Raw genomic sequence first — 10,737 nt, forward strand, 5'->3', positions numbered from 1 at the left:
ATTCAATGACGACACGCAAAGGAAATATCGAGAAAAACAGTGTGGTTTGAGTGCACCAAGTTGCGGCAGATAGTCACGGGTTGATGCAAAAAAGAGAATAGGAGGAGAACGCGGTCCGAGCACCGCTTCTGTGCAATAACCACGTATACGCTTTATCTGTTTGAGGCAATGTTTCATATATGATGAATGCAGGATACTTGCGACTTGCTCTGTGAACTGTAAATTAAGCGCCATCGGTATTGAACAGTAGTGTATGAGGGATGGGAGAGACAAGAGAAATAAGCATACACATTTGACAAATAAATAAGGAATTTATGAGGCATAAAAACCCACTCCCGCATGGGAGGTGGAAAAAGCCAAAATCAAAGAAACAAATCTGAACAATGAATAAGATCACTAGGATAAAGAAAAACTTAAAGTTAACATGTCTCTGAAACGCGAATATTACAAGAAAAATCAGGTACCTTATCGCCGCCAAATAGACTGTACGCTATTATACAAATCAGCCACGTGAGCGTGGTCTTATCCTCCTTCTTAGCCAGATGGCCGTAACCGAGCTTCGTGTTCTCTTTCTTCGCGCACACACTAAACGATCTTTCTTCGCTCTACACCAAACAACAACGTCGATCGCTAATCAACCTCCGTAATCAAGACGCCTCGAGCATCGCACCAACGCTTACACAATTGGCGCACGCATTGGCACACGATTGGTTACCCGACAGCGATCGTGGCCGCGCAGGAAATTCAAACAAAATCAGCCTGTCTCGAACAGGCAGACTGAACTTTGTTCTAAACATTCTAATAGACAAGTTAGTTGAAGATAATACGTTCATTTCCTATTTGTATTTTTATTGATTTTTTACTTTTCTCACTTCTCACGCTGGAGATGGGTTTTTATGCCTAATGAAACCATTTGTACACATATCATTTTTATATGTATTATTGCTAAGCCTATTCCCGTAATTCACAGACCGTCTGTCTGGTTATCATTTAATCATACAGTCCACATAAAACGTTATATACAAAATCTAAAACGACGTCAAAGTATTTTAAATCATCTAAAATAATATTTATATTCACACAAAAAAATAAATTTTTGAAACAATGTAAATATGCATTGATCCAAATGTTTTTTATCCTTAAAATAGCGCCGAATATAAATATGTTTAAATGAAGAAAATATTATCCTTAAGAACAATTAAAAATATATTCTTTATTCAAAACTATTTTTATTTTATTTAAGAAAAAATATTTTTAACTCAAAATCAAATTTTATTTTATTTAAGAATAAAGTTGCCTAGAAATAACTCCATATAATATATATATTCTGTATGTATTCTATATAAAATAGCTCTGTATCTACATAAAATAATCCTCTCTATAAAAAATTGGTTTCTATACATATAAAAAGATACATATATTCTATATAGAATCTATATAAAAGATATGTTCCCCTTTTTACAATATTGCAATGTATATACATACATGTTTATAATTTATGCCGAAAATTTATGTAACATTTACTATTTGGACCTGTTCGCACATGAGTTGGTAAGTGACTCTGTAGAGAGTTTTGTTTAATATAAACCCATTGCTCAGAAGGTGTAACTTTGTACGCTTGAACTAAAGTAGAGTATAATAAAGTTTCAAAATTTTTCAAAATAAAAGAAATACTTTTTGTATCATTTTCAAATAAAATAAACTTAATTTGACCAAATACAGGATATTCTTCAGTAAAATGAGATAATAATACCATTCCTATCTTATAATGAGTACCTAACACATCAGCCCATTTTAAAACATAAATTTTATTGATAAATTTATCGGGTAAAAGATGAATAAATTTGTCATAATTTTCAGCCAATTTAGTAGAAATAATTTTTCCAGTTGATACTGTAAGTTTTGGTTCTAAGCCCTTTTGAGCAAGAAGACGGTGACAAAATTTTAATTGAGCTTTTTGAACTAATATCTCAAGCAAGTTTTTATAACAGCAATTGGCGCTAGCATATCGTATAGACGGTCTATGTTTTGCTTCAAAACGCCAACATGACATAAACACTAAAGGTCCGATTTCTTCGCAACATTCATCATAATAAAGCATATTATGGTGTTTCGGTTTCAAAGTCTCATTAGGAAACAATTCCAAATATAATGAATGATGTTGAGTTATTATTCTTTTAAGAAATATCTTATCACTTACTCTTACAACAGGAGAAAAAAGAATATTAACAATTTCAACAATTACTTCATAAAAACGCCATAATTGCTTATCTACAGTTGTAATGTAATCTCCGACCATAAGGCCAAAATGCCTCACAAAACACAGTGTCTCAGTAGCTGTAAATGAAAGATTTCCTTTTTTCAGATTTTTAATTTTAAGAACACTTGGTCTTTTTGATGCTTTACAATAGCCATAATGAAATCCTTGTATTCTATTATTTAATTCGTCGATCGTAAAGCGCTTCAGTTCAAATAATTTTAGAATTAACAAGGACATGTCATACTTCCACGATCCTTCATCAAGATCATGCATTAAATCGTAGGCAATATTTTCAGTACAATGGAATGCCAAAAGGTCATTCCATATGCAATATGATTTTATACCTGTACTACTGAGGTCGTTTATGGCTACATCTGTAGCATAATTTTGTCGATTCCGTAAAAGAGACGGATTTGCTTTTGTTTGAGTATGAGACACAGTTTTGTGAACTTTACATCTTCGACAACAATAGTTTGCATTGAAAGAATTGCTAAATCCTAATACACTGTGTACAGCTTCATTATCACCTAAAAATATAGCAAGCGCAAAATAAACCTTTATTTCTGTAATGTCTACTATCACAGTAATTCTTTCCGTTTCAAGATAGTGTAATTTATGAAGAGTACGACAAAATAATTTATTATTTCCAAAATATTTATCTTGAGCATACGTTATTTGAGCTATAAAAATATTTTCGACCGCACCTCTGTCTTCAGGTGGTAAACAAGGTAAAAAATAATATAAAGCACCTATTTTATTAACGCCATTGTGAGGAGAACACGTATCTCCGGTTTCAAAATCATCATAATAACATCCAATAGGAAGCAGAAATTTTCCAGCAAATTTGGGCTTAATTTTTTCTTTCCATAATTTGGCTTGAATTAAATTTTCAATAACAGAGCCATCTGAGTTTTCTAATTTATTTATATAAGACATTATTTTATTAAAGACACCTGGCAATTCTAAAAATGCACGTAAAACTGTACGTATAGGAACAAATTGGCCATAAAGATTAATTGGCTCTATTGATGTAGATCCATATGAATGTTTTGAATTTAAAGATTGACCTATAATAAAAGATTCAGGTTTGATATAAGCACCGCATTTAGTAAATGTTTTAAATCTTAGATGTTCTGTTTCGAGACCGGAGTACATGTTTTTTAAACAATGAATTATTTGTTGTACTTCTTTAAGAATGTTATTTTTTTCAGTTGGATTTTGAATCGCATTAAGTATTTTTCTTTCTAGAATATCCAAATAACCATTACTGTCTACCATTTCAATCTGGTTTTCCACAATAAATTGAACATGCTGACGGGACATATTATCAATGCTATATAATTTAGCTAAAAATAAAATTGCACTATTTGTGACTGAAGTAATTAAATCAGATTGGGTAAAATTTAAAGATTCTTGTTTTGTATTAGTTATTTGGATATCGGAACATACATCAGCAGTTTTACTGTTATTTTCATCATGTAGAATATTTTCTACATTTTCATGCTTGAGACGTTTGGTGGCAGCAACCAAATAATTATGAGAAACCAAATGTCGTTTTAAAGAATGAAGTCGGCTAAATTTTCTAAAGCAATTAGGCTGAGCACATATAAGTTCACAAGTTAACAATTTATTTGAATGAAAAATTTTAATGTGAGCCACTAAAGCATCACATGTTTGAACAGAAGCATTGCAAACAAAACATATGAACATTATAAAAATATTTAACAAACTTAAATGACATATAAAAAGTAATAACCATACGTTATACGCAATATTTTATACTTACATTAATAATTCTATAAGTGAAAGATGAATATTATACCAGAGTATATTATTCTATTCACTATTCAAAAATAGTACCTGTATAAAAAAACAGAAATTTATTAGAAGTTTCTTGTATTTTATATACAAGAAATTAATATTAGTAGAAAATTATGTTATAAATAAAGCAAGATAAAGCAATAAATGTTTATATTCAATAATAGATACTATTTTTTCATAGTAGAAATATCGCAAAATAACTGTTTTTATATATATCATTATACAAACTAAAAGAAAATCGTTATCACATTTAATACTTTGGCAAAGAAATAAAACGCAATAGATAAAAACTATATTAGCTTTTATCGTTCATCAATTCAAGTTTTTTTAAAAAGCTTGTGACTTTCAGAATATTCATATCATCTGCAGTTGTGAAAGCATATAGAGCTTTTTGAATAAGTAACCATATGTGATCACATTGTGCAGTATAAGCAATGTCTAAAGCAAAAAACGCCTTGAAGCATATATCTAATGCGTGCTGAAAGTTTTCTAATTTATAACAGAAGTTATCAATTACAACGAGTATTTCATCTATTGCAACTACTTCCTTGCTAACATATAAAATATATGGTTGTGCAGAAGCAGATCGCCCAAAGTTATTATATGTATTTTCACATCTCTGCTTTATAAAGTTTAACACTTGGCCAGGAACCTGAAGTTATTAAAAATAATTTTTTTAATTATTTAACAGTAAATAAAGTGTGGCAAGAGCATACGCCTCACCACGAAAAGGGCTAACAACCGCCCTAGACGGCCGACGCCGTTTTCAAGATATACCGGCCGGAACAATGGAGGTTCGCCGGGCGACCACCGGCCCAACGATGGCGCGCGCCGTCGAGGTAAGAGTGGGAGCTCCCCCACTCTCATCTCGGCGGCTATATAAGCCGAGCTCACGGCAGAGCCAGTATCTTGTCTGATTCGAATCCTGATCCCGATCACATTCTCTAGCTCCGATAGGCTTCGAGCGCTCCCGAAGCCCTCTCTAGTACTCTTTGACTCGGGTGCTCCCGAGTCGTCCCCGGGCGCTCCCGGTGAGAGTCTTCCGCTGCTTTGGGCGCTCCCAAGGCAGAGTAACTTCAGGTTCCTGGAAACCTCGGGCGCTCCCAAGGCTCCACTACCGAGGCGACCGAATACCGCCGGCGCCCCCGGCTAGTCTGGGCCACCGAGATCCCCTGGACGGGCGCTCCCGTCCAGGCTATAGGATCTACCGTACGGCACACCGCCGACGACACCGCCGCGGTCGGGCGCTCCCGACTGCCGCTCTCCGGGTTATCCCGGACAACCTTCGGTTCTCTTGGACGGGCGCTCCCGTCTAAGCTTAGAACCTGCCGCACGACTCTTAGTCACCGGCATCGCCGCCGTCGGGCGCTTCCGACGGCCGCCATCTCCAGGGTACTTCGTGCCCACACGATCCCCCGGACGGGCGCTCCCGTCCGGCAACGGATCCGCCGCGCGACAGTCAGTCGCCGGCGCTGCCGCGGTCGGGCGCTCCCGACCGCTGCCCCTCAAGCCAGCCCGAGCAACCTCGGACTCGCCGACGGGCGCTCCCGTCGGCCTACACCGCAACTAGGAGCCCGAAACTATTGCGCTCTTACGAACCCTGGCTCCGGCAAGCCTAAATCCGGCAAACTACGCGACACCGAAGTCGCTACCGTTACAAAAGAATTTAGAAAGCTAACAGAATAATAGACCTTACTTTAACATGAGCGATAAACGCATCTCTGCTTTCTTTAATCGTAGGTTTAAATTTTTTTTTCTAAGATGCACCTGCCTACTAGGAGGTAAAAGCGAAGGAAGGCATTGCATAAGCAAAATATTTTTGTTTCTACAAAAAGAAACAAATATATCTCAATACATTAAATAAAAAACATAAAAATATGTTTGATATTAGTAATAGTTTAAAATTAAATAACATTAAAAAATATTACTTTTGTCAGTTGTTTTAAAATAAAGTTTCCATAACATTTTTCCTTCAGAATCTTTTACTAATTCAGGATTATTTTGTAAAATAAATTTAATTTTTTGAGAAAATAAATGCCAATTCGTAATTAAAGCATCCTCAAACCCTGGTTGACAAGATATTCTAAAGTCGATTTCAATCTGAATAATAAAATTAAACCGTTTAATGTGGAAATATTTGTTTACACTTATATGGTAAGATATAAGAAAAGTTTTTTTATAAAGTTAAAACTAAATTAATTTACAAAAAATTCTTACTAATTTATAACCTTCCTTGAGACGAAGAACAGTACACTCATTTAAATAAGTTTCAGCTTTAATATATTCTGCATTTTGTTGCTTAGCTAAAGCTCTTGAAGCTAACAATACACTTCGTCTATATTTAGATGTTATAGCCCATTTTTCTTGAACTTTGTACCATGGTTCATGTAAAGTTTTCAACCAGGTTAAAGCTGATTTTACTTTGTTTGTAAGTTCAATTTCACCAACTACAAAATATATATTGCAATACATTAAAAAACAAGTTAACAAAAGGATAACGTTACTTTATATATTGTGCTAAATCTATTTATTTAATAAATTTGAAAACCATAACATCAAGATTTATAAATCATAAATTGCTCATTATCGAAGTCGGGGATGAACCCGCGATTCTGCCAAAAACGCAATAAACAAAAGAAATTTCACACCGGCTATAATTTAGCACAAATCAAATTCGGAACGCGAAGAGAAATTACGCATACGGTTCGCAATAGGGTAAACGCAACGCACACGGAACGCGAGAAAGATACGCAACGCAACGCGAGAAAGATACACAACGCAACGCGAGAAAGATACGCAACGGAACGCAACGGAAGATATACGCAACGGAACGCGAGAAAGATACACAGCGCACGCAAAAGAACGCAAAAAAATACTTTGGGCTGCCGGCACGCGGCGATACAATGCCCACTTCCCGGTACCCCACCGAGAACGGATCGGCTTCCGAACTTTCCTAACACGCGCGCAGGACGTGTCACGACACTCGCGAATTCCTGCTCGAAACTCGACCCTTTCACCCCGGGGCTCCACGCAACACGCTCGCAAATACTCGCCGCACGCCGTCTTCACGTGATGGCTGCAACTCGACGTTCCACGTCGTGATAAACACGACACTCCGCCGATTACAGCTTTTTCCCTCGGTGGCTGAATACACCCGGAGAGCCGGTATGGTCCCACGGCGCGGCGGAATTCGTCGTCGCCGTCCTTGAATCCGCGCTGATGCAGTACTCGCGCCGGCACCCCGTGCTGGTCACGTGATCGGTGGGTGATCGGCAGCTCCTCGCCGATTTTCTCAAAAGAGCTGTAGCTCAGGATTGCCAGCCCCTGGCCGGAACCTGTTTATTAAAACATGATTAATTTTTCGATACCGGGCGACTCCTGGCCCTTCGTCACGAAACGGCACTCACGGTACGGCACGTGATAACCGCGTTCTCAACAGCTCGCCGGTCGCTCTCCCTCGTCGTCAGTCCCGCCGGGCGGAAAATTCATGTGAGACTCGCTCGGCGAAATCACTCAAGCCCTTCACGGGCGGAAAATCCATGGAAGAAGTCTTCCCTGTCGGCGACAGCCTCCGCACTACCTCGTCGTCGGTCCCGTCGGCAGAGTTCGGCACCTCGGTCTCCGTGCGACTAACTTGAGACTTGCGAACGGGCCCGTTGCCAGGCCAACCGCGCCGACGCAATACTCATTACGGTGTCGGTACCGCCAATTTTCGCGAATCGGTAAATCGCCAGGTCGGTAAGCCGACACCGAAACCGCGAGATAACGCAGTTTTTCGTTACACAATTCGTCACAGAAATCAGGCTTCGTACGTGACGTTATGACACAATATATTTTACCTTTATGAACGATGTAACGTTACATACTAAAACTGATGTATGATATATTGTGATAAATATCAGTACCACGCAATTGAACTTTATCTTTATGGACTTTATTAAAATTTCTACTTTACATGTAGACTTGATAATTTTGTGTTATACAGGGTGTCCGGTTCGTTTTGTCACTCCCGAAATTTTGGGGTAGACAAGAATATTTTAAGACGAAAAGTCCTATACAATTATGCAAAATTCGTAACCGTTGATTTTATAAAAATTATTATGTCTCGGCGAATGAACGCTAAGAAATCTATGGGCTGGGCGCGGCGATGGCATTGTTTCGTTTTCTGCAGAAAGTAGCCGAGTCGAATAATACTGATTGGCGAGCGGGTTCGGCGAATGAGCTCTATTCTCGGAAGAATTGACGGAAATGATAATAGCGTATGAACGAGCCGGCGAAAACGCGAATCGTGCTGCCGAAATCTACGCCGAACAATTTCCCGGGCGTGCACATTACCCGTGTAATCGTACAATTTTACGGGTTGTACAAAGATTACGGCAAACGGGGTGTTTTGTGCATAACATAAATAATGCACCTGCACGTGTTCCGATTGAAAATCAAGAACGAATACTTCATTTATTTGAAGATCAGCCGGACATGAGTATTCGTCGCGCGTCGTATCAACTAAACTTGTCGAGATACAGGATACACCATACTCTTCGGCAAAATGCGTTGCACCCGTTTCATTACCAGCGTGTGCAACAACTTTTACCGAGAGATTTCGAACCACGGGTGTATTTCTGTAAAAGTATTTTTATTAACTGTTATATTCGTGATAATTTGAAGGAATGATAATTATCAAAAAATGTTCGTACTGCAGAGTTCCTCGCACAGAGCAGGAGAGACGCATCTTTTCCAGACTCTATCTTCTGGACTGACGAGTCGACGTTTACGCCAAACGGCGTAATTAATTTAAGGAACCGCCTTTACTGGTCGGATGAAAATCCTCATGTTATTAGACAGGGAGCTTTTCAATATCGATGGTCCATAAAAATGTATGGGCGGGACTCATTGATAATCATGTGGCAAGTACAAACGGAAAAAAACAATTATTTTATTAAATACTCTGTAACAAAAATTTTTTTTTATTTGTATTAGATTGGTCCATATTTTCTTCCGCCACGTTTAACCGGCGAATTTTATAAATATTTTTTTGACACCGAGCTCCCTGTTCTTCTTGAAAATATTCCGCTGACAACAAGGAGAAACATGATTTACCAGCATGACGGGGCATCGGCTCATTGGAGTCGAGGAGTACGCCGACTTTTAGACGCACGCTTTCGCGACAGGTGGATCGGTCGTGGTGGTCCAATTATTTGGCCACCACGATCGCCAGATTTGACTCCGCTGGACTATTTTTTATGGGGACACATAAAAAACTTAGTTGAGCCTCAGCGAAACGGCACTGTAAACGAGGTACGCGAGGCCATCGTTGCGGCCTTCGCTACCATTACGCCGCATATGGTTCATCAAGCGACGCAAGACGTTGTTCGAAAGGCCCGACTCTGCGTGCAACAAAAAAAAGGGCACTTTAAACAATTTAAATTAAACAATGACAGTGGATTAGGCCTACCGGGGATACCACGATAAAAAAAACGCACTATGCTATCTACCGCTAGGTAGTGAGGAAATGATAGCACATCTTAATATTAATAATTTCCTAATATTAAAAATACGTTTTATTTGATGTCCGAAATCCTAAAGACAGCATAATATGTTAATGTTAATATCGTGCTTTCGGAAGCGCGGAAACATTTAATTGTTTGTCGGCACGGTATCATATGATCGCGAGCGCATTCGTTTCATCTTTGCCGCAAAGACTTCAATACGTGATTGTTTCTTTCTGAGTTGACTCAGATTATATCTTTAGAAACACCGTCGCCGCCGCGGCCGCAGCCAGCCCCTAAGTTGCTTAAAGCTCATTCGCCGAACCCGCTCGCCAATCAGTATTATTCGACTCGGCTACTTTCTGCAGAAAACGAAACAATGCCATCGCCGCGCCCAGCCCATAGATTTCTTAGCGTTCATTCGCCGAGACATAATAATTTTTATAAAATCAACGGTTACGAATTTTGCATAATTGTATAGGACTTTTCGTCTTAAAATATTCTTGTCTACCCCAAAATTTCGGGAGTGACAAAACGAACCGGACACCCTGTATATTCGACGTTATACAGAGCATACATTTTTATGAAGTTCTATAGAATTTATGTTTTAATTGACCGGTACCCATATTTGTCACTATAAAAAATGATTAAAAGTTTTACGGTCCCATTATATTACGATATATGAAAAATTTCTTTTTTTCTATAGAATATTTAATACCGTGTATATAAATTGCAACTAGTTAAAACATATAATGTGCATGTTTATAAAGAACTTATGTATACTGCATTTTACTTTATGTATATCATGTTTAATACATTTTTTGTGCATTTTAAAATGGTACTAATAAATAACAAAAGACAAAAAAAAGCTAAATATTAATATATATTTTTATTTTAATTATACATATGGATAATTTGGCTCTTACTAGGACCGACCCGGTATTTCTCACACATATAAAGTAACATGTGGAGTCCGGTACCCGTATATCTAAATACATGCAATGTATAATACCAGAACCGAAATTAAGTACATAGTGTGTATAATAAAAAGACCGGTACCAACATAAATAATATATGTAAAGTATAAAATAGGGACCGACATTAAATTTTAGTAAACTAAAGAGTTATTGCACTAGTTTTACTATAAATAAAATTTTTGACCGGTCCAGT

This window comes from Cardiocondyla obscurior, linkage group LG25 (assembly GCF_019399895.1).
Source record: "Cardiocondyla obscurior isolate alpha-2009 linkage group LG25, Cobs3.1, whole genome shotgun sequence".
In the NCBI taxonomy this organism is placed as follows: Eukaryota; Metazoa; Arthropoda; class Insecta; order Hymenoptera; family Formicidae; genus Cardiocondyla; species Cardiocondyla obscurior.